The following is a 22546-nucleotide window of genomic DNA, read 5'->3' as shown; positions in this document are numbered from 1 at the left end:
ATTCCTGAAAGGAGACTTCTTTAATGTGAAGTTTTCATCCACATCTCTGATTCTTTCCCCTAAACCACAAACTCTTAGGCAAGGGAAAAGGCTAGATACTAGATATTCTGCATTTATGACCACCAGATTAATATCTGAAGACTACATCTGAGCTATGTGACACCTAATAATATGCACTAATATTGTAAACACTTGAGGAACAACCATGTGATCTCATTTGTATACACTCCTCCAAGTTCGTAACTCAGCAAAAACACAAATGATTTTATTATGCTCCCTCAAGACAGCAACATACAAAAGCAAGTAGGGTACATTTAAAAACAAAAGGTAGGCGGCGGTGGTGGCTCACACCTGTAATCCCAACACTTTGGGAGGATGAGGTGGGAGGACTGCTTAATTAAGTCCATGAGTTCAAGACCAGCCTGGGAAACACAGTGAGACTCTGTCTCTATAAAAAATAGAAAATTAGCTGGGCATAGTGGCACACACCTGTAGTCCCAGCTACTCGGGAGGTTGAGGTGGAAGGATCACTTAAGCCCAGGTGGTGGAGGCTGCAGTGAGCTATGATCATGTCACTGCACTCCAAGCCTGGGCGACGGAGCAAGACTCTGTCTCAGAAACTAAACTAAACTAAACTAAACTAAACTAAACTAAACTAAACTAAAATCAAATAAAGTAAAAGATAGCTTTTGTTTGGGAAGAGCAATGCTGTAACAAGTTTGCTGAATACTTTAAATTAGTAAACACGTCTTAGTTAATAAAAGCCATTTATCTTCGTTCTTTGGGAGTCAGGGGGTGGTGTCAGCAATCAGGAAGCAAAATGATTGCAGTTCAAGAAAACATTATTAAATTCTCTCATTAAAAAATTATAGGCCAGGTGTGGTGGCTCACGCCTGTAATCCTAACACTTTGGGAAGCTGAGGTGGCGAATCGTGTGAGCTCAAGAGTTAGAAACTGCCTGGGCAACATAGCGGGACCTCATCTGTATTTAAAATAAAAACTAAAAATAATTGTAAATGCAGGCTTAGTGATGTAAAAAATAAATAAACTTAAACTTACCTAGATCTGGCCATTAATATTCTTAGCCTCTGCTGCAGCATCAGGAGTTTAATCATACTTCAAAATACCATGTTTTCTTTGTTTGCTGACTTAACCTAAAAACAGAAGAAAAACATTGAGCATTTCTCATTTCTAAAGAATAATATTCCTTATGAGCTTTCTGGCAGCACGGTTAGTTCAGTTAATCTATTTAAACAAACTCAAAAGTCTAAAAGATTGAATAAAAAGTATTTAATATATAACATCAATTTTAAAAAGTAATATAATATTCACATGCTACCACTCTTTTTCAGAAGAAAAAGATGATAAAAATGTGATAGTCTAAGTTCTATGATGTTTCTGGCTTCTCTACTACAGCTATAATACTTGCACAACTCACTTCTCTATACTTATCTCCACAGCTGTAAAATGAGGGGTTAGGTTAAACCACCTCTTAGGTTCCATTCCAGCTCTAAAAACCCATTTTAGCCAGTAGCAGACTAATTCTCCGTCCCCAGTGACTTTTCCTAAACCTCACTCACCATAATTCCTCTTGAAGAGCTGTCTTCAAAATCCACCCTCCATATCTTCCTATTCCACAAGACCCCTCCAAAACCAGTTCAGACAAGTCAGCAAATCAGAAAATGGACGGTATGAACAAGCATGCCACAGAATCACAGAACAGTGAAATTACAGTGATAAATTACAGTCTAGATTTACAAGAGATTTCAATATATTTTTGAAAAATTTCTGGTCAATTTACCCTTCACAGCACAAAAAAATCAAACTTACTCAAACAGGGACACTAATATTTACTGAATACCTACTCTGTATCAGCATTTTATTAGGGGTTATGGGAATAGTGTCATTTTAATCTACATACTAACTAGAGAACAAATATAATTGATAGCCAAAATGAACATTTCTAAAACCACGTACTCACAGACAGTCAACAATTTCAACTCTGAACTTCAAATGCAACAATTTCAACTCTGAACTTCAATTTCATATATAAAATCAGCATGCCAGGTGTTGGCTCACACCCCTTGGAGATGCTGCTACACCTCACTTTAAGGTGGGCAGCAATCCAGTCCCTCTTCTTTACTATCCCTTTCTTTTCTCCAGGAGCTCAAATATACACCATGCTTTGTCTCTGGCTTGGAAAACTGCCCAGGGCTGAACTAATTCTACCATAAACCAATTCTTTTAGGTGAATATATACTCTCTTTGCCCGTCTCTTCTAAAATGTATTCTAAGGGATTTTGGCCAATTAAGTCAGAAACATCTCTATTCCTCTCATTCTTCATTCCACTTATAAGCATTCTCCAACCCTTATCCTGCAATGAATTTAATGACTGCACATAAAATTAAGAGAAATGATAGTGATCTACCTATTAACTACCAATGAAAAGTCACAAGCTTTGAAATGAAGTTAAACATATTAAAGAATCAGTGTACCAACTCATTAAGCTCTTAAAAATATTAAAGAGTCCCCACATGAATCTCCAGAAATTATTTTAATCTCTTGAGAATCAATATTTATTCAATTTTATTCTTTAATTATTTTGATTAATGCTGCCAATGTATTATAGAGTTTTTGCTTGCTTTTACTGTTTTTCAGTGCAAATATCCAGCATGTCAGTTGTATCGGGGAGTCAAGATTTTTTGTGCCTCATTTAGAAGAATACTTTTTACAAGAAAACACATTCTGAGTTCTAAGCAACTGACATACCAAAGTACTCCTGGAATGAACATAACCCAATGGACCATGGGTGTCCACTGGATGCCTCAGACACTCTATGACTTCTTACCTCTCTTTGGTTTCTCCCCATTGTTGGAAGACTAAGAACTAAAAGATAATTAGGAGGCAGTAAGGGAAAAGGTGGTTATAGGCACTACATGGAACTATAATCTTATTGTTGTAACATCAGTATTTTTCTATAAAATAGGTATATATAACTGCACTGACTATGACACTTAGTAAAAAAAAAAAAATGCAATTTTACCAAGAGGCTAAAAATTACACTAAATGCTGTCTATCACCACCCCATTTTTCTACAGCGAACTAATTTACCTTACTGTATGCCACACATAGGGTCATTTGGATTACCTCATTTAATCCAAACAACCAATAAGGTACATATTACCATTATTTCTGCGTTCCAAATAAGGAAACCAAGCCTTAAAAAGGTTAGGTAGCTTTCCCAAGGTCAAGAACTGATCAGAAGAGCTAGACTTAAATTTCGATCTGATACCAAAGCCCAAGCAGTTATTAATTAATACACGCAAAAATCTTAAAAACAATGTTTAGCATGTAGTATGCACTAGTAAATGTCAGCTGTGGAAATAACAGTACTTTGTTATTATACAATGCTGCATGCCTTTGACCATCAGTCAACCTTTCTGTGTCAACATTCCCTCATTTATAAGATTAGGACACCCACTTCATAGAGCTACTATGAAAAACCAAAAAAATCTCTGGATATAAAGACATTTAGAAAATTAATAGCATTTTAAAAGACAAGGCATTATTATATCATCATTACAAGTAAAATTCTGTCTCTTATTTCACAAAGAAGCCTTTTGCACTGTAAGCACAGAAAATCTAGAACTTAAGCACATACTTATAACAAGTATTACATTAATAAATTTAGTAAAGCTGTCCTAAATTATTCCAAATATGATTCTTGCAGAATGACATGTAAAGAGAACACTGAACTCTATTCACAAGTATGATTATAAATTTGGTGCTTAGGAAGCTATATGTGCTCTTTTGGTTCACTAGCAATGAGGGGGAATTTGGCTTATACTACAGTAATACTACAGTAATTTTGTTCAAATGCAACCAGGAAAGAATGTCTATAGTTAGAAGCATAGCCAACTAAATTTTGGGCACAGTAAACTGCCATGTTTCATTACATTAAAACAATCAAGAGGATAGCATTCAAAAACCATGTTGTGTCAATGGTCTGGCTGTTGTTTTTTCTTTTTTTAACCATTGGGTAGGTCTTTTAACATACACATTAATTTTCTGTTAATTCTTAACACTGACAAAGATTTCTGGATTATTTATATTATTCTGAAAAAGAGCAGTTAAAAAAAAAAAAGCTAACGAGGGGAGATTCTCAGTACATTCTACTAGTTGCCTTAAATCAGAACCATTATGTCAAAAGCAAGGACATCTGCAACAGTTCCCTTGCTAGGTGAAAATTTAAAGTACACACCTATACACAAAACTACAAAGGTACATGACTATTTTTAAGCATCCATCCATGAATATGGTTGTATTTGCACATTCTTAAATAGATCTTTCTTCCTTTTTTTAAATCTGAGGACAAAGTTGATGAACTGCTTCATAATACGTAACCCTCCACTCACCCCCTTTTTAACTCTTGAAAAAAATCAATTACATTACTTACAAATCACTTCAATATCTGGTACTTTAATTTCTCGCAATTATATCTAATCAAAATTCCCTGAACTGCAGTTTAAACCAGATTCCTCTCATTTCTCTATCAAAGACAAGTAAAACCAGTATGATCAAGAAAGATTAAGCATATGCTTATGTATATTTAAACTGTCATCAATTCACTTTTCTGTGGATAAATTTCAAATATTAATAAAGTGGCATTTCTTTTAAGATGGGTCTCACTATGTTGCCCAGGCTGGTCTCGAACTTCTGGGCTCAAGCAATCCTCCCACTTCAGCCTCCCAAAGTGCTAGGATTACAGGTGTAAGCCACTGTGCCCAGCCTAAAGCAGCATTTATTTCAGACATAGTTGCTTGAATTAAGCTAACAAAAGGTTATGTAGTAGATAAAAATGATTTTTAAGCAACTATCAATATTAAAGAGAAAATTAAACAATGAATTCATTTCCCTATCCACACACTGAGGCATTTTACCAAGTATTTTCTGAGCACCTATTCTGTGTGTCAGGCACTGAGTTAAGTGTTAGAAATAAAGATAAAGGACACATTTCCTGACTCCAAGGAGCTTACTGTCTAGTGAGAGAGACAGACAAGAAAATGAATATGTGGCAGAATTGCAGACCCATGTGCTGGTGCTATCAGAACATTCAATACATAGCAGAAGGAAAGACAGAAAGAAGCATCAAAAAAGGCTCCCAGGGAAAGCTGGTCCCTACATTGAGTCCTGAAAGATGGATGGGAGTTAGCTAGGGCAGGGGCAATCCAGATCAAGAAGAAAACATGTAAAACCCCCCCAAACCTAAAAGAACAGGGCCTCCTCCAGGAGCACCCGGTAGTTCCTTAGAGTTGGAATGTAGGGTGTGCATGGGAAAATATTAGGAGATAGGTAGGAAAGAAGGCACATGGCCATTTCACCGAGGGTCAGTTTGTACTACTGAGGGTAATTCACATTTCCCCTTAAAATCTTACATAAACCACTAATGTCCTACCAGAATACTTTCCCATGGGGACAGAAAACTGACATTACTTTCAAGAATAATTTAACTTAAAATTAGTAAGAATAAAATTAATAGTGTTTTACTGTGTGTCATGTCCAAATTCTAACCTTCAAGGCACAACATCCATCTATAAACATTTCCCCTGATAGCAACTGGACTTGTAGTGTCACCGAACAATGACCTGAACCTCAGATTCTCTCTTCCCTTCTAGACCCTGAAAACTCACACACTTTAACCCCAAATCTCACAGTGAATCTCAAAGTCCCTTTTAATCATGTATTTTGTTTTTTAGGAACAGAAATCCAAGAATATATATAGAGAGAGATTCATTTGTTTATGCGTATGCGTGTTTGTGTGTGTATGTATACATATAAAACAACACACACACATATATAAAACAATTTTGTGTGGGTATTTGGCAAATACTAAGAAAGTATTACTAAAATAGTTTGCTAAAAAAACTAGCTTTTTTTAAAAAAGAAAAAGCTAAAATGGAAGATGATACAAAATACTATATCTCCACCTTTAGTAGTGTTGGTCATAACTCAATCCTGGAGTCATCCTTAATCTTGGTACATATCTATAGCAAGAGACACTGGTGAGGAAATTTAGACAATTAAATTGGAGCGCCCATAATGTCTGCTCTAAGATATGTGCAAACCCAGCAGATGAGTCACTCAGTCTCAGCTAATTAACAAGGTAATCAGTACTAAGGGCAACAATCCTAGCGCGCGCGCGCACACACACACACACACACACACACACACACACACACACACAGACACACAAATCAACCTTCAGAACTCTCAAAGAAACTCTTAGTTTAGGCCGGGCGCATTGGCTCAAGCCTGTAATCCCAGCACTTCGGGAGGCCGAGACGGGCGGATCACGAGGTCAGGAGATTGAGACCATCCTGGCTAACACGGTGAAACCCCGTCTCTACTAAAAAATACAAAAAACTAGCTGGGAGTGGTGGCGGGCGCCTGTAGTCCCAGCTACTCGAGAGGCTGAGGCAGGAGAATGGCGTAAACTCAGGAGGCGGAGCTTGCAGTGAGCTGAGATACGGCCACTGCACTCCAGCCTAGACAGAGCGAGACTCCGTCTCAAAAAAAAAAAAAAAAAAAGAAACTCTTAGTTTAGTGCCTTATACTGCAGTATAAAAACATATACAGGGAAATCAAATACCATCCTCTAGCAACATCAAAAGGATGAACATTCTATATGAGCAATCCCATAGCTCTCTCCACTAAAAAGTCACAGATCGCACCATAGAAAGCAAAGGTGTGTGCTTTTAAGGCAGCAGTAAGAAAGTAGAGGCACTCTCTAGAAAACGATTATCATTAACTCTGAAAATCTGAATGAATAGATTTGATCTCATAGAGTTAGAGCATTCAGTTTTCTGTAAACATTGTAGATCAAAATTCCATGTTTTTATTCTTTAGCTCAGTGATAACTTCTACGTATTAATCTTACAACTGTGTCAAATTAATAAAGGGTCACTTAACCTTCATAATAAATCTCTAGTTTAGAAATTTACTAATAAACAGTAATCCCTTAGCAGGGACAGAACTCTAGCATAATACTTAACTTATGAAAAACACATATCATACAAAATCTTTAACCCAATATCCATTTACTAAAAAATACTGTGAAATTCAAAGGAATTGTTATTTCCCAAATAAATGCCAAGTTGTTCTTAATGTAATCACTGAGTAACTTAAAATCAATTCAGTTTTTTCTATTACACTCATGATTATAGGCAATGAAGTTTTTACTAAACTGAGCAACCGTAGGAGGTAAACCCACAAGTATGAATTTTACAATATTTTCCTTAATATGGTATACCTAACGGTTCTTAAAAAGCATTTGGCTTTATGGCTTTATTTTTTAAAACAACAAAATTTAAAGGCAAGTCACTCTAATTTCAAGCTTCATGTTAAATATACAAACTAATATTATTCAAACCATAAACATCAATAAAACACTAAAAGACATGTAAGAAAATCCCTAGGCATCTTCACTTTTTATATATAATAGCTTTAACCTATAACTAAATAAACACTAATGATGGATAACAGAAAAGTAAATAAAAGCTAGTCACGGAGGCTCATGCCTGTAATCCCAGCACTTTGGTCAAGGCAGGCAGATCACTTGAGGTCAGAAGTTCAAGACCAGTCTGACCAACACAATTAAACCCCGTCTCCATACAAAAATGAGCCAGGTGCGATGGTACATGCCTGTAGTCCCAGCTACTCAGAGGGCTGAGACGTGTGAATCGCTTGACCCTGGGAGGTGGAGGCTGCAGTGAGCTGAGATCATGCCACTGCACTCCAGGCTTGGTAACAGAGCGAGACAAAAAAAAAAAAAAAAAAAAAAAGAAAGAGAAGACAAGAGAAGAGAAGACAAGAGAAGACAAGAGAAGACAAGAGAAGACAAGACAAGAGAAAGAGAGGGAGGGAGGGAGAGAGGGAGGGAGGGAGGGAGGGAGGGAGGAAGGAAGGAAGGAAGGAAGGAAGGAAGGAAGGAAGGAAGGAAGGAAGGAAGGAAGGAAAGAAAAGAGAAGAGAAGAGAGAAGAGAGAAGAAAAAAGAGAAAGAAAGAAAGAAAGAAAGAAAGAAAGAAGGAAAGAAAGAAAGAAAGAAAGAAAGAAAGGAAGGTAAATTAAAAGGTATTTTTCAAAACTGAATATAGAAATGTATAAGTACAATTTACTATAAATCTGTACTTCCAAACTCAGGTGGATATGATGTTACTAGACTCATATTAAAAGCCTAAATATGGGCCAGGTGTGGTGGCTTATACCTGCAATCCCAGCACTTTGGAAGACTGAGGCAAGAGGACTGCTTGATGCCAGGACTTTGAGACCAGCCTGTGCAACATAGCAAGACATCGTCTCTAATTTTGTTTTAAAGTCTAATATTGACTATGTGTACATGAAATGTGTATACCATGTGTACATCACCCCCCGCCACATACACACTGATCAAAAGAAGCTATGCCAAATGCCAAGCAACTCTAACCCCCCAAAACAAACTGTTTCACAAATAGCTCATTTAAATGTTTCTGCATTTAAATCAACCTAAAATATTGATAAATATACTCTCAAAGAAAACTAAATTTGCCTATTTATTCTCTACTTCTAGAGCAGTGCATTCAAAGTAATTGTTACAATCTAACACACCTGATTCAAGTATCCCACTAATAAAAATGTTTGTTGTGTATAGTCATCCCTTTGTGTATCTGGGTATTGGTTCCAGGGCCTCTGTATGGACCAAAACATGTGCACACTCAAGTGCCACAGTCGTCCCTGTGGAATCTGTGTATATGGAAAGTCAGTCCTTTGTATATGGAAATTTTGCATCCCACAAACACTTTCTGGTTGACAAAATCCACCTATAAGTGGAGCCATATGGTTCAAACCCTGTGTTGTTAAAGGGTCAATTGTATATACGTTTTGTAACATGCCCCCTCACGAAATGCCAACAACAAAAAGTTTACCAGAAAAGTTTGCATCAGAGCACATCTATCCCTGTGATTAACTTTTATAGAGCTCTTAAAATAAGTATTGTTCAAAAACTATTTAATGACAAAGACAAAATGTTCATGATATAAAATTAAGTATAAGAAAAAAGGGCTGGGCGCAGTGGCTCATGCCTGTAATCCAGCACTTTGGGAGGCCGAGGCAGGCAGATCACCTTAGGTTAGGAGTTTGAGACCAGCCTGGTCAACATGATGAAACCCCATCTATACTAAAAACATAAAAATTAGCCAGGGGTGGTGGCACATGCCTGTAATCCCAGCTACTCGGGAGGCTGAGGTAGGAGAATTGTTTGAGCCTGGGAGGCAGAGGTTGCAGTGAGCTGAGTTCACACCACTGCACTCCAGTCTGGGCAACAGAACAAGAACAAGACTCTGTCTCAAAAAAAAAAAAAAAAAAAAAAAAAGAGAGAAGAAAAAAGGTAAAAAACTATTATTAAAAAAAATAAAGCTGGGCCGAGCATGTGGTTCACACCTATAATCCCAGCACTTTAGGAGGCCGAGTAGGGAGGACTGCCTGAGCCTGGGAATTCAAGATCAGCCTGGGCAATTTAGTGAGACCCTGTCTCTACAAAAAATAAAAAAAAAATAGCAGGGCATGGTGGCAAATGCCTGTAATCCCAGCTACTCGGGAGGCTGAGGTGGGAGGATCGCTTGAGCCCAGGAGGCCAACAGTGCAGTGAGCTGTGATCACGCCATTGCACTCTAGCCTGGGCGACAGAGTGAGACACTGTCTCAAAACAGTAACAAACCACTAGATGCAATATGTATCCCTAGGTTGGATCTTGGAACAGAAAAAGAACATCAGTAGAAAAACAGAAGAAATGTAAATAGTCTGTAATTAATAGTATTGTACTAGTATTAATTTCTTAGTTTTGACACATATGCCACGGTTACATAAGATGTTAACACTAGGGGAAGCGAGGTGAAGGGCATATGGGAACTATCTTTACAACTTAACATTCTAAAATTATTCTAAAAAATTTTATTTTAAAAGTTGCTCTTCACATCCAGTAGCAAACTTGAAAGGATTTGCATTATTAAAAAATAACATTTTACACCAATTTTTCTCTCCCCTACCTCCACATAAAATACATAAACCCACACACACACAAAAAAACTAGATGAACACACCCTAAAATGTTAACACTGATTCATTTGGTGGTAGAATGAAAAGGATTTTTTCTTTTTATGTTTTCTAGTGTGTGAATTGCTTTTATAATCAATGAATTATTAACTAAAGAAAATACAAATCAATACTTACTGAAGAGTTCTTTAGAAACAAAAGCTGTAAGTGTCTAAGCAGAGCCCAAAGGCAGACTACATACAAAACACGTTTGGGCAGACTCTGAAGAACACAGTGGCCAAGGGAAACTGCCAGGAGCATTTAAGTAGGGAAACTCTAATTAGTAAATGCTGGAAACCTGCCAACGAGCAGAACTTAACATCTACTCTCAGGTTAAAGTGCCTGAGGCCAACAAGCTATGCTCAAAATTCACATCTTAGGGGAATGAATGTCTTGAAAAGCACCCAATACTAAGAATTCACGGAGATACACAGCCTGGGTTTACTTCAAACACAAATAATGCAGCTGGACACCTGGTACACAACTGCCCACTGAGGACTCCTAGAGACAGTTTTCAGTATCACAATATGGTCCCAAAGTTTTTCTTCCCTACTTCTTTCCTCTCTAACATTTTCCTACCACCTACGCCCATTCCTTAGCCCTAAGGCCTAAAAATGGCACCCTGGTGCCATCTAGCAACATGGGTAGAATTATCCAGGTCTAGAGACCACTGAAATTACAGAATCAAATCCTATTTCAGATGTGTAACAGATGCCTCCCACAAGCTTTTTTTTTTTTTCCCTGATACTTTTAAGGAAAACTATGTTCTAGTAACTCCATTAAGCCATAAGGGAAAATTTAATCAATAATAAATATTCTCCAATCAAAATTTAAAGGTACAATCATATTGTCCCTTAAAGAAAGTGCTAGTGGAATCAGATTACATTTTGATAAGAAATTTCTTCTAAGCTGTAATCAGCATAACTTACATATGTTAGGTTGCAAGCTCCTAAAATAACTCTAAGTGGGTCAGGCGCGGTGGCTCACGCCTATAATCCCAGAACTTTGGGAGGCCGAGGCAGGTGGATCACGAGGTAAGCAGTTCAAGACCATCCTGGCTAACACAGTGAAACCCTGTCTCTAATGAAAATACAAAAAATTAGCAGGGCGTGGCGGTGGGCGCCTGTAGTCCCAGCTACTCGAGAGGCTGAGGCAGGAGAGTCTTGTGTACCTGGGAGGCCGAGGTTGCAGTGAGCTGAGATTGTGCCACTGCACTCCAGCCTGGGCAACAGAGTGAGACTGAGATTCCGTCTCAAAAAAAAAAAATCGCTCTAAGTGGCCTGTTCTGAGTTTTGTGTTGCTTTTTAAAAATAATTTGTAATTGTTTGTTTATGGGACACTCATTCTCAGCAGAAAGTATAGTAAGTCCTAGAACCACCACTTAATAAACATTTATATGCATTCCTTTTTACTTTTTTTTTTTTTTTTTTTGAGATGGAGTCTTGCTCTGCCACCCAGGCTGTAGTGCAATGGCACGATCTTGGCTCACCGCAACCTCCACCTCCAGGGTTCAAGCAATTCTCCCGCCTCAGCCTCCCGAGTAGCTGGAATTACAGGTGTGCGCCACCATGCCCGGCTAAGTTTTGTATTTTTAGTAGAGACAGGATTTCACCATGTTGTCCAGGCTGATCTCGAACTCCTGACCTCGGGTGATCTGCCCATCTCAGCCTCCCAGTTTACTCTTTTGAATCCTTGTGGACTCTGTAATAAGGTATCTAGGATTAACTCAATGACGTACAAAGTACGACACTACACTCAGAGGCAAAGGGGTCTTGTAAGTTAAAGTACCTGGCCTTTACTTCATGAGTTCTGTAACAGTGATTTTAAGCATCAGAAGCCTTTGTTTCTTACTTTCCAGTTCCTGGTTGTGTTTAAGACAGTAGACGTTACCTACCAAAAAAGTGATCCTCAGGTATGGTGGCCACTATACTGTTATTGTTGTTACTTTGAAAATTAATAGACATATATCCTGTTTTTCATCAAAGCTGAGACATGATTGATTTTAAGACTGATATTTTATATACCACTGAGAAAGAAAAAAAGTCAATTTAACTATAATATGCCACTAATTGTAAGACACACCCAAATTTTAGTGAATAAAACTGGGAAATGTCTCTTAGGATCAATAAAATATGTCATACAGTCAATGAAAGAACTATCAACACACTACAAATAACAGAAATGCAAAGTTGTTTGGATTGTCTTTTCTTTGCTCCTTCCCAGATGGTGAAGATAGTTACAATCAAGTGGTAGGATTTCAGAGCATCCAAGACTGATGTGATGTTCTTTTGAGCCCTTGCTAAATATTGATCTAAAAAACAATCTCATAATGCAGCCTGCTGGGAACTATTTTCTCCATTTTTCAATGGGGAAATGAAGGTGAATAAATTAATCAAAATTTTACTAGAAGTCAAATTTAGAATGTTCAGTTTTCTGCTCTACCACATTAACAAAGACAATATGCACCCTTCCTCTAAAGGTTTCATGGTTTGCTTTCCTTCAGATTTACCTGGGTCTTAACTTAAACACGTACCAATCATCCATGGTGAAGGTAATTCTGAAGAGCCACGTTCATAATTACACTTGAGCTCATCCCTCTGAAAACAACTACAATAACATATAATTTGGTAGTTTTGTTTGTTTGTTTGTTTTAAGACAGGGTCTTGCTCCATTGCCCAGGCTGGAGTGTAGTGGGGCGATCAAAGCTCACTGCAGCCTTAACCTCTTGGACTCAAGTGATCCTCCCGCCTCAGCCTCCCAAAGTAGTTTGGATTACAGGCGTGCACCACCACACGCAGCTAATTTTTTAAATGTTTTGTAGAGACACGGTCTAGCAATGTTGCCCAAGGGGTCTAGAACTCCTAGCCCCACGCAATACTCCCGCCTTGGCCTCCCAAAGTGCTGGGATTTGAAAGCAACTTTGAGAATATTTCTTTCTTCTTCTTCTTCTTTTTTTTTTTTTTTTAAAGACAAATGTGAAGAAAACAAATCTCAAAAAAAAACAGCTAAAATTTCTAAGAAGATGTCTTATTCCGTCATACTCTCAAAATGTTTCTTCACTAATACTGGCTGAAAAGCTGCGTACTTTAATCTTTTTAAAAAGACTTTGAATAATTAAAAAGTCTTCGAACTTAATTCAACAGTTAGCTACAAATAATATTGGTTTCCTATAATTATGTACATAAAATACTCATGTTGAAGCCTTATAGTTTTAAATTTTCCACACGTAAATTACAAAATTGAATTCCCAGAAATGATTCATCCTTCTAAACAGAAAGTACAGTATGGCTCAGGTGAGGTTTTAATTCTCATATAATTGACAAATGGCATACAATATCTCTGCTATCTCAATGTACTTTAAACACTACATTAGAATTTAAAATGAAAGGCTTTGGTGGTTTTGCTTGTTTTGGGACAGGTCTTGCTCCATCGCCCAGATTGGCAATATTGGAGATAATGTCTTCTAGAGAAATTTAGAATGCTAAAAACAAAGCCTGTCGTTTTAGACTTAGTGAAAATATGTACTTGAACACTAGAGAGATCTGAGTTCTTACTTAACCTCTCTGAATCTATATTTCCTCACAGGTTAAGTTAAAAATACTTCCTACCAACATTCCCTACACTTTATATGGTTTTTACAGGTTCAGAAGTGGTTGTTGCATGCCAATAACCATGAGGACTGAATTAAGTGGAGATGGGAGAGAGATTTGGGAGTCGTCAGCTTACAGATCCAAGCATAGGGACAGATAAGACTGCCCAGTGCGAAGAAAAGTAAGACCTGCAGCAGCTCAGAAACACCAACATTTAAAGGAATTGTGAAAAAAAAAAAAAAAAAGAGTGAAAAAAAGCCCACAAGGAGACTGGACATTCACTCTCCAAGAAACAAGAGGAAAACCCCCAAGAGTGTGGTATCACAGAAGCCTAGGGGAAGTCTGAGGCAAGGTGAGTTGGGACTGAAAGAACATTGTCAAATCAATAAGGTAAGACTGTAGAAACCAGTGTGGAGAAGAAAATATTTAGCAATATGGAAGAGCAGAACAGAGACAGACAACTGTCTTCAAATTTCCATCTTATGGAATAATAGGCTTGATTTGCTCCTGAAATAGGAGACGGACCAAACAACAGAAGTCTATGCAAATGGAACAAAGTTCTATCTACCCAACAAATAACTGAGCTCCCTTTAAATGCTAAGTTACCAATCGCAGACAGTGTTTCAGTCGAGTCCGTTACTGGTTAAGAAGTATGATGTTGTCTCTAAAAACAAAATGAATTAAATACACAAAATTAACAACAACAAAGTTGTGATGATTTTTCTCTAAAAACTCAAGTGTGATGTTGTCTCTAAAAACAAAATGAATTAAATACACAAAATTAACAACAACAAAGACGTGATTTGAGTTTTCTTTCAACTGAAATAAATTTCAAGGACTAAACTAAATCTGAACTACTTTACATTAAAGGGAACAAAAAGACACAACAAAACAGCTTTAAAATACTTAAGAAATATAAAGCATATTTCTTAAGTTATTATTTCTGAAGTTATAAAATATTATATTCAATTAACTTTAAGTAAAACACATAAAAAAGATAAAAAGCATTTTTAACTTTGTAAGTCCAAAGTGAAACATTTAACATGATATAAAACCTCTAAAGTCTTCACCAAATTTTATGGTTGATTTTTAGCTGTACTAATTCTATTTAATATCATTAAAATCTACCCAACTGAGTTTTCATAATTTTCTACCACTAAATAATTATGTTCTTCATTTCTCTCTTTGCTATATTTTTAAACTTGAAGCACATACGTGTATTTGTTTGTTTTAAGGTAGGGCTTAAAAGTTATCTGCAATGCTGTATATTTTCCATTTGACCCTTCAAAGCCGCCCTCTAACCTTCTCTACTCTACTCTGCGCCCTAGGAGCCTCACTCGCATGGAGGCACCAGCAGACCAGATTGGCTGTGGTTCCCTTCCTTACGGAGGTTCTTCTAGTAATGGCCCCTGTTAGGCAGCTCTCTCACATACTTACAGCTCTTGCTGACTCAGGTAATCACTTCCTCTCTCTTTCCCTTTTTAGACACCTAGGAGTGTTAAGAGCTGTTCCTAGCAGCCCGGTGTTCCTAGCAAACCTGGCTAACATCACGTGCTGATTTCCTTTAACCTGCCCATAATGTGTAAATAATCCCTTTATTAAATTCTTTTCCATTACAGGGTTCCTGCCAGAACCCTGATTTAAAGCAGTTGTTATTGATGTTTTCAATACAGTAATTATATATTACACTATAATCAGTGGAAAAGATACCTTATGAGAAAAGAGCCATGATCACCAGCTTTTACATTTCTTAGTCAAACCAACTAAGAATTGAAAATAAAAATTACCAACCTAAAAATGTTTGAGAGAAGGAATTACTTATTTTATTAATATCCAAAAATCTTGCAGTCACCCTTCACACCTTCCTCTCTCACATCCCATATCCAATCCATCAATCCTTTCAGATCTGTCTTCAAAATATGTCCAAGTTCAACCATTGCTTAACATTTCCACTATTTCTTCTCTGGTCCAAGTTACCAATATTTCTTTATGAATTTTTCCCAACTACCTTCTAATTGGTCTTTGCCTCTGATTGTCCTGCTCTAGTCTTTTCTCACCAGAGCAACCAGATTAATTGTTAAAAAGTATTAATACAGGAGCTTGGTGCAGTGGCTTACACCTGTAATTCCAGCAACTTGGGAGGCTGTGGTGGGTGGATCACTTGAGACCAGGAGTTTAAAACCAGCCTGGGCAACAGCACAAGAACCTATCTCTAAAAAATAAAAAAACAACTTAGCCAGATGTGGTGGTATGCACCTGTAGTCCTAGCTACTTATTAGGAGGCTGAGATGGAAGGATCCCTTGAGCCCAGAAGTCGGAGGCTGCAGCAAGCCATGACTGCACCATTGTACTCTAGCCTGGGTGAGAAAACAAGATCCTGACTCAAAAAAAAAAAAAAAAAAAAAAAAAGTATTAATGGATATTTTTCTGAAAATGGCAAAAATCATAACTCTCAAAAAACAGTAAAACAAACATATGTCAAAGATATAATTTAACTCATTAATAATAGAATTAGTAAGACGTTACAACTGGTTCAGAGGAACATTCCAACAACTACACATACATAGGGAATAAGGAGTTCCGAAAGAAATTTACAAATGGATGCAAAACAGGTATATTCACAGGTAATATCAACTGCATTCTACTGGGGATAATTTATATTTATTTTCATGAATAAGATTTACTTGCATTTTCTACTTTTTTATTGTGGTAAAATACACATAAAATTTACCATCTTAACTATCCATCATCCATCTCTGTAACTCTTTTTTTCTTTTCGAGACAGGGTCTCACTCTATCAACTAGGCGGGAGGGCAGTGATGTGACCATAGCTCACTGCAGCCTTGACTGCACAAGGGATTCTCCCTTCTCAGCCTCTCAATTAGCTAGGACCACTGGCACATCCCACCATGTGCGGTTAACTTTTTAATGTTTTGTAGAGGCAAGGTCTCACTATGTTGCCTAGACTTCTTTTCATCTTGTAAAACTGAAACTCCACAGCTGTTAAACAGTAACTCCCTCCTCCTCCCATCCCCTGACAACAACCATTCTACTTTCTCTCTAATTTTGACTATACTACCTCCTTCACATAAGTAGAATCACATAGCATTTGTCTTTGTGTGACTGGCTTATTTCACTTAGCGTAATGTCTTCAAGGTTCATCCATGACGTAGCATATTACAGAATTTCCTTCCTTTTTAAGGCTGAATGATATTCCACTGCATCTACATACCACATTTTACTTACCCATTCATCTGTCAATGAACACTTGGGTTGCTTCCACCTTTTGGCTACTGTGTACAAATAGATATGGGTGTACAAATACCTTAAGACCCTGCCTTTGGTTCTTTTGGATATACTCAGAAGTTGAATTGCTGCATCATATGGTAATTCTGTTTTTAATTTTTTGAGGACCACAAAACTGTACCATTTTATATTCTCACCAACAGTGCATAAGGTTTCCAATTTTTCCACGTCCTCACCAACATTTGTTACTATTTTTAAAAAAAATAATAGCCATCTGTGGCCAGGTGCAGTGGCTCACACCTGTAATCCCAGCACTTTGGGAGGCTGAAGTAGGCGAATCTTGAGGCCAGGAGTTTGAGACAAGCCTGGACAACAGGGTAAAACCCTATCTCTACTAAAAATACTAAAAATACAAAAATTAACCAGGTATGGTGGCACATACCTGTAATCCCAGCACTTTGGGAGGCCAAGGTGAGTGGATCACTTGAGGCCAGGAGTTCGAGACCAGCCTGGGTAACACAGCGAAACCCCGTCTCTACTAAAAATACAAAAATTAGCCAGGTGTGGTGGTGCACACCTATAGTCCCAGCTACTTGGGAGGCTGAGATGTAAGAATCACTTGAATCTGGGAGGCGGAAGTTGCAGTGAGCTGAGATCATACCACTGCGCTCCAGCCTGAGCAATACAGCGAAACTCTATCTCAAAAAAAGAAAAGAGTAGTGTGAGGGTAATATGAGTATGAGGGTAGTATCTCACTGTATTTCTTATTTGCATTTCTCTAATAATTGGTGACGTTAAACACCTTTTCATATGCTTACTGGCCTTTGTATATCTTCTTTGGTGTAATGTCTATTCAAGTCCTTGGCCCATTTTTAAATTAGTTTTTGGTTTTGAGTTTCAAAAGTTTTTTCTTGTATTGTTTGTGCCTTTGGTGTTACATCCAAGACACCACTGCCAAATTCAATGTCATGAAGCATTTGCCCTACATTTCCTTACAACAGTTGTACACTTTTGATTCATTTTAAGTTAATTTTTGTATATAGTGCTAGATGAAGGTCCAACTCCATTATTTTGTATGTAGATACCCAGTTTTTCCAGCATCACTTGTTGAAGAGACTGTCCGTTTCCCACTGAATAGTCTTGGTACCCTTGTCAAAAATTATTTGCCCATATATGCAAGTGTTTATTTCTGGGTTTTTTGTTTTGTTTTGTTTTTTTTGAGACGCGGTTTCGCACTGTCACCCAGGCTGGAGTGCAGTGGCACGATCTCGGCTCACTACAACCTCCGTCTCCTAGGTTCAAGCAATTCTCCTGCTCAGCCTCCCAAATAGCTGGGATTACAGGCCTCCACCACGATGCCCAGCTAATTTTTTGTATTTTTAGTAGAGATAGGGTTTCACCATCTTGGCCAGGCTGGTCTCAAACTCCTGACCTCGAGATTCACCCGCCTTGGCCTCCCAAAGTGCTGGGATTACAGGTGTGAGCCACCACGCCGGTCTATTTCTGGGTTCTCTATTCTATTCCATTGGGCTATATGTCTGCCTAAATTTATGCCAATACCATGCTGTTTGATTTCTGTAGCTTTGTAGTAAGTTTTGAAATCAGGAAGTGTGAATCAACAGCTTTGTTCTTCTTTTTCAAGATTGTTTTAGCTATTGACAGTCCCTTGATATTCCATATGAATTGTAGGATGGGCTTTTCTAATTTTGCAAAAATCATCATTGCGGTTTAGATAGGAATTGCACTGATTCTGTAGATTATTTTTAGTATTCATATCTTAACAATATGAAGGCTTCCAATCCATGAAAAGCAGAAGTTTTTCATTTATTTAATTTCTTTGAGCAATGTTTTATAGTTTTTGCTGTAAAAATCTTTCACTTCTTTGGTTAATTCGTATTTTATTCTTTTTGATGCTATTGTAAACATAATTGTTTTCTTAATTTCCTTTTAGTATTGTTCATTGTTAGATGAAACTGCTAACGCTTTAGGGTTTTCTACATATAAGATCGTATCATCTGTAAACAGAGATTACTTTACTTCTTTCCAATTTGGATGGCTTTTCTTTTTCTTGCCTAATTGCTCTGGCTAGAATACCCATTACAATATTTAATAGAATTGGTGAAAGTGGGAATCCTTGCCTTTTCCTGATCTCAGAGGAAAATCTCTTTTCAGTCTTTCACCACTGAATATGACATTCACTGTATTTTTCATATACAGCTTTTACTATGTTGAAGTAGTTTCCTTTTATTTTTTATTTATTTATTTTTTTTCAAGATGGAGTCAGGCTGGAGTGCAGTGGCATGAACTTGGCTCACTGCAACCCCCTCCTCCTAGGTTCAAGTGATTCTCCTGCCTCAGCCTCCTGAGTAACTGGGATCACAGGTGCACGCCACCAGGCCCAGCTAATTTTTACATTTTTAGTAGAGATGGGATTTCACCATGTTGGCCAGGCTGGTATCAAACTCCTAATCTCAAGTGACTCACCCACCTTAGTCTCCCAAAGTGCTAAAATTACAGGCATGAGCCACCACACCTGGTTCCTTTTATTTCTAATTTTAGTGTTTTTCTTTTTTAATCATGAAAGGATGCTGAATTTTGTCAAATGTTTTTTCTGCATCAATTGACACAATCATGTGGTTTTCTCCCATTCATACTTTTAATGCATACATTACATTGAACAATTTTCATATGTTGAACCATCTATGCATTCCAGGAATAAGTCCCACTTGATCATGGTATATAATCTCACTGATATGCTGCTGAATTTGGTTTCACTAGTATTTTGTTGAGGATTTTAACATCAATATTTATGATTCAATCGCATTTTTAAGAAGTTTTCTGTTAAGTTCCAGTACTCTAAAAAAAAAAAAAGCCTTCCTACTCCGCCCCTGCCCTGCCCACAAAATGAGCCAGAGATAAACTCAATGGCTGAGCTAGACAGGACACCCATTTGCCATTTTTTTGTCCACTTCAATGTGGTTCACAACTTTTCCTGACAAAATCCTGCAATGGCTCCCCCTATTCCTCTGAAAATAAAAATTAAGGACTTTTCAATGGTCTCTATGAGATCCTAACATTTTCTGCCTCTCCCGTTCCACTACTGATCATGTACTTTAAAATTCTTCACTCTCCATACTCTGCTCCAGCCACAACGGCCTCCTTGCTGTTTCTAGAATACACTAAGTATGTCCCTATCTCAGGTCCTTTGCAACTACTGTTCCTTGTACCTGGAATGCTCTTCTACCAGATATCAGCATAGTTTCCTCCTTCACTTGCTTCAGGTTTTTGTTCACAAATCAATTTATTAAAGAATTTTCCTGAGCACTCTACATATGAAATAGATAAGCCCTTACCCACTAGCCTATGATGATACACCTTTTCCTCTTTCCCTACTACATTGTTCTCAAAATACCTTACCACCAAGTGGCATACTACATATTGACTTGTTTTTTATTCTCTATCTTCACTCCACTGCCGCCACAAAACGTAAACTCCACAGTGGCAAAGATTTTGTTTTGTTCACTGAAATATCCTCAGTGCCTGAAGAGTGCCAGACAGATATTAAATGCTTAGTAAGTTTTAGTTGAATGAATAATATCAGATATTGTTTAAAAATAGCAACATTCTTATTCATAAAATTTGTTCCTGAATTTCTGCAATGTACAAACATATCAATAAAACTACAACCAAATGCTTTTACATTTTTACTTATTAACATATGTTACTTAATAGTTACTTATTGAGATGACTTGCAAAAATGGGGCTCAAAATTATCACTTAGATTTGTCTGTACACTGACAGCTATCTCAAGAAAAATAATTTGAAATTTAAGAAACAGTATCACAAAATTTCTTTTAGAAGCAATGTTACCATGTTGTTATCAAAGTGAGCAAGTATACTCGTAAGACTGAGGTAGCACCAGATGTTTTCCTTTTTGTACTATAGATTCAAAAACTGTCATTTGGATTATAGTTATTATAGCAGATGTAACTCCTGAAGACTCTACCTGGGTAAGTCAACCACCTAAGAGTCATTATCCAAGCCACACTATCTCCTCCAAGCTAGGTCACTCTTTGACATTTTGCAGTCTTGGGATGAGCCTAGGTGAAGGTGAAGATACTCTAAGAGTAAAGCAATTGTTTATGTTGGATTTCTCATCCTACAACTTTTCCTAAGCTCTTTCATTTTCTAACATTAAAAGGTACTTAATATTAACTAGAATTTACTTTGAATATATTTGAACTACCTGCCATATGCAATTCCAACACCAACATCTTTTATCTGAGTTATTTCAGTGAAAACAGAAATATGGTTACATATGGTTGAAAGTACAAGTTTGGAACATCACAGACCAATGAAATAATGGTTTAGCTACAAACAATATTAGTTTAAATATTTTTTCTTTACATACCCTGATTCATTCAAAAATCTGTTTGAAAAAATAAAGAATTTCAGAGCTAGTCTTTTTCTGTATACTTTTTTCCTGTATACTTTAATAACCTCTAGATTACTTACAATACAAATGCTATCTAAACAGTTGTTATGCTGTATTTTGTAATTTTTTAAACTGCTTTCTATTTCAAATAATTTCAATCCGTGGCTGATTGAATTTGCAGGTGTGCAACCTATGGATACGAACAACCAACTATAAATCAAAGGTAAAGGCATCATAAAGTAAGGTTTTAAATTCCTCTAGTTGATAAGGCTGAACCTGTTTACGATTGGGTCTGACAGCATGCACATTTTCACTTTTTAATTAGAATGCTGCAAATTAATATGTTTGTTATACTAAGTATGTCCGTCAGTAAAGAAAAATATTCAGAACATACTCCCCCCCATCTACATCTGGTTTTAGAGGCAATAAATGCTTCTAATATATGGCCCTGATAACACCTGCTTTAATAATAAAAAGATAATCAAATCATCTTTCGAGTGTGTGAGGAAAAATTCTGAAAATGGAGAAATAACTTATTTGAAACCAATCTCTTTAAATTATAAAAAAATGTGTTAGAATTACATCAAAGCATAAGACTTTTTACATAAAGTTACTAAATTTATATCAAAACCACTTCCCCTGAATTAACAATAATACAGTGTTACTTTTTTTTTTTTGAGACAGGGTCTCACCTTGTCACCCAGGCTGGAGTGCAGTGGTACAATCTTGGCTCACTGCAACCTCCACCACGAGGGTTCAAGTGATCATCCTGCCTCAGTCTCCTGAGTAGCTGGGACTACAAACACATGCCACCGCACCTGGCTAATTTTTGTATTTTTGTATGTTTTATTTTTTATTTATTTATTTTTTTTGAGATGGAGTTTCGCTCTTGTTGCCCAGGTTGGAGTGCAATGGCATGATCTCGGCTCACCCCATCCTCCTCCTCCCAGGTTCAAGCAATTCTCTTGTCTCAGCCTCCCGAGTAGCTGGGATTACTGGCATGTGCCACCATGCCCAGCTAATTTTGTATTTTTAGTAGAGACGGGGTTTCTCCATGTTGGTCAGGCTGGTCTCGTACTCCTGACCTCAGGTGATCCGCCCACCTCGGCCTCCCAAAGTGCTGGGATTACAGGTGTGAGCCACCACGC

General features: G+C 37.3%; 1 protein-coding gene across 7 annotated transcripts in view; it reads right to left on the bottom strand.

The window, feature by feature from the left end:
• Window positions 1-22546, bottom strand: part of FRS2 (fibroblast growth factor receptor substrate 2) — a 110093-nt gene that overhangs the window by 16615 nt on the left and 70932 nt on the right. For 4 of the 7 annotated variants that reach the window (XM_015152239.3, XM_077954707.1, XM_015152238.3 and 1 more), the window contains one exon: window positions 1060-1154. The gene's annotated coding sequence lies outside the window, so the exon portion shown is untranslated. Of the gene's footprint in view, window positions 1-1059; window positions 1155-1580; window positions 1717-14323; window positions 14382-22546 lie in introns of those variants that run through there. The other 3 variants (XM_077954709.1, XM_077954708.1, XM_077954711.1) reach the window with 2 other exon arrangements.

Source organism: Macaca mulatta, chromosome 11 (genome assembly GCF_049350105.2).
Source record: "Macaca mulatta isolate MMU2019108-1 chromosome 11, T2T-MMU8v2.0, whole genome shotgun sequence".
In the NCBI taxonomy this organism is placed as follows: Eukaryota; Metazoa; Chordata; class Mammalia; order Primates; family Cercopithecidae; genus Macaca; species Macaca mulatta.
The sequence above is the reverse complement of the archived record's forward strand: the minus strand, read 5'-3'. Positions and strand labels throughout refer to the sequence as shown.